Genomic DNA, 3,057 nt, shown 5'->3' with positions numbered 1-3,057 from the left:
AGTGAGCATTCTTCGAAGGACATCCAGCATATCTATTTTTAGAAAAAGAGATAAGCCATCTTCGCATCCGTTGCGTTAGAATCTGCAATCCAAATGCTAAATTTTTCTTTACTAATTATTACTAATTATTAATTTACTAAATATTAATTAATTACTAATTATTAATTTTAACTATATACGCACCATTGTAAAAAATCATTGTAATAATAATGGTTTAATACATCAGAATTTACCAAAATATCACTTAAAATTTAAAACAATTGTTATAAATCGAACTCAAATTTTCTAATAACATAAATACGATATTATAAAAAATTCTGATTGTTAAAAATCATTATTAAAAAATTATTCTAAAAATTATTTAATAAATCTAAGACGCAAGACTTGCAATCCCTACCACAAAACTCTCACCCACCACATCGCCAAACTCATAGCAGGAAGGGATAGCTCAGCAGCCGACCCACCAATCACCAAAAAGGCCCACCTCTTCTCCCTACCATTAAACATCGAACCAGAGGAAGGTATATAAGGCCCGCCGCCGCCGCCGCCGGTGTCTCTCTGCGCCATTAACTCGCCTGTGTCTCAGCTCTCTCTACGCCCATCAGATCTCCAGCTCTCGAAGAGGACAAACCTAGAAGCCTACCGGACACCTTAACTTATTCGAAAATAACTTAGTCGCGATTTTTGATTTTTTTTTCTTTCGGGACTTAGTCTCAATCTCTATTAAGAGAGCTGTATCAACATTAACACTTTAATAAAGTGCTACCATCCAGCAACCTCTGACTCTTTGGCCATTCTCTGCGCTGCCTTGCCACTTCTTCAGGTTCTCACCGAGGTCGAGCAACCCAGGGAAGGAGCAGCGGTGCCTGCATTCATCCATTGATCCCGTCATCCGGTAAGGAAATAATAAAATAATAATCATTCTTAATCAACCTTGATAATAACTTCGTATATTAGGTTGATTTATTCTAAATATATTGACAATTTTCCCAGAATCTTACCTGTCCGTATACAGACTTTAAATTTTTCTTTCGAGTTGAATTATTTAAATTTCAACCGATCCTCTGAGAACGCTCAAAGCGTATCCTAGAGTGTAGCGTCGTTCGAGTTAGTCACTCGATGTGCATTGAGTAGCAAATTCTACTCCTCTGCCGCTTTCACGGAGAGCTTCTCTGAAAGAATTTCTCCGTGGATCCTGTGCCGCTGTGACGTGACGTCTTGCACATCGATACTAGACTCAGAATCTAAGACTCGCTCCTAGAGGATCTGTCGAAATAATAGAATTAATGCACTGGCTTACAAGTTAACTATCAAAACATTTTATGAATTTTATACTTATCTGAAGTAAGCCAGCCGCTTCCACCCGTATCCTCGTCTGTATCCTTGAATCTCCAGACCTCTCGGTGCAGCCGCATGCTCCTGGAAATTCAGTATATGCTAGATAAATTATCATCCGTTGTACGACAATTTTCCCAGAATCCTACCTGTCCGTATACAGACTTTAAATTTTTCTTTCGAGTGAATGATTTAAATTTCAACCGACCCTCTGAGAACGCTCGAAGCGTATCCTAGAGTGTAGCGTCGTTCGAGTTAGTCACTCGATGTGCATTGAGTAGCAAATTCTACTCCTCTGCCGCTTTCACGGAGAGCTTCTCTGAAAGAATTCCTCCGTGGATCCTGTGCCGCTGTGACGTGACGTCTTGCACATCGATACTAGACTCAGAATCTAAGACTCGCTCCTAGAGGATCTGTCGAAATAATAGAATTAATGCACTGGCTTACAAGTTAACTATCAAAACATTTTATGAATTTTATACTTATCTGAAGTAAGCCAGCCGCTCTTACCCGTACCCTTGTCTGTACCCTCTGAATCTCCGGACCTCTCGGTGCAACCGCATGCCCCTGAAAAATTCAAAATATATTAAATAAATCATTAATTGCTGTACCCCAATGAACTGTATATAGCCGAACGTTTCAACCATGATATGAGAACGAGTGAGATATACTATCATAATCTACATTCGTTTATCTCATAATAATCCGTTAAGCCGTATTATTCGTCTTAACTCTATGAACCACCTTGCTGTGACTACATTTACCTTATAAAACCATTCATCTTAACAGGTACCTTTCTACGCATCATCGTAAGTAAACCCCTTTTGTGTTAAATCAATCGCATCAAACATAATAAATAGTCGTATTCCCTCGGTAGATGGTTAACCCCCGCCGAACTTCTTCCGTTGGACGCGAAATTTCCCTCCGTGCCGCGGGTATACGCCGCAGGCGTGCCTCCCGGTCGGTACTTAGGCTCCCTACAGCTCGTCAGTTGTTTGCCGACGAGAACGACTTAACAAGCAGAGTAACAAGGTACTCTCCAGTGCGTAGTTTCGCGCCCTCCCGCGCATACCCTTATCGTCCTCCCTGAAACCCTCCAGCGGTTCTTCAAGAGGAACAACAGCCCAGAGCCAGGCCGCCATCGCCCAATTACTCCCCCATCCAGGATTCATCTAATCCCAGCTACTCGCCGGTCAGGACCCCGGAAGATCTTCCTTCCATACCGGAAGAACGAAGACCCATAGAACAAAGTACAGAAACTGAGGCTGGTCCATCCAACCCAGGTCAAGTTCTGGATCCCCCTGAACCAAATTTCTACCCGGAACCAGAGGACCTAGTCTTACCAAGCAGTATCCAACCCCTCGCAGGACTAACAGACGAAGATTTTATCGAGATCTACGAATACTTGCAGCGAGATAATTTCTTCAACAACCGCGAATAATAACCATATCTAGATATCGCCTTAGAAATGCTATAGAGAAGAACATTAACTACATACACACATCTATACGTATAACGATATACACTATCTACAACTGTCAAATAATAACAATAATAACAATAATAAAGAATTTGTAAAGCTCTAAGGAAGTAAACTAATAAAAGAAAACAGATCAAAAAAGGATAAATTGGGTCAGGTTCAACGCACCTAATCTATTTCCCATCGTCAATCCCTCTCCTGAAAGAAGCGCAAAAGATTCTTAGTCTCTCGGCGTCCTAGGG

General features: G+C 41.1%; 1 long non-coding RNA gene across 1 annotated transcript; it reads left to right on the top strand.

Annotated features, from left to right (window-relative positions):
- The first annotated feature begins 706 nt into the window (after positions 1 to 706).
- Positions 707 to 2,416, top strand: LOC112638584. Its single transcript, XR_003123093.1, has 3 exons — positions 707 to 895; positions 2,125 to 2,144; positions 2,213 to 2,416. It is a non-coding gene; the product is annotated as an uncharacterized LOC112638584 (long non-coding RNA).
- Positions 2,417 to 3,057: the final 641 nt, after the last annotated feature.

This window comes from Camponotus floridanus, unplaced genomic scaffold (assembly GCF_003227725.1).
Source record: "Camponotus floridanus strain SB8 unplaced genomic scaffold, Cflo_v7.5 scaffold325, whole genome shotgun sequence".
Taxonomy (NCBI): domain Eukaryota; kingdom Metazoa; phylum Arthropoda; class Insecta; order Hymenoptera; family Formicidae; genus Camponotus; species Camponotus floridanus.
Note: the sequence above shows the minus strand (reverse complement) of the source record. Positions and strands in the feature narration are given on the sequence as shown.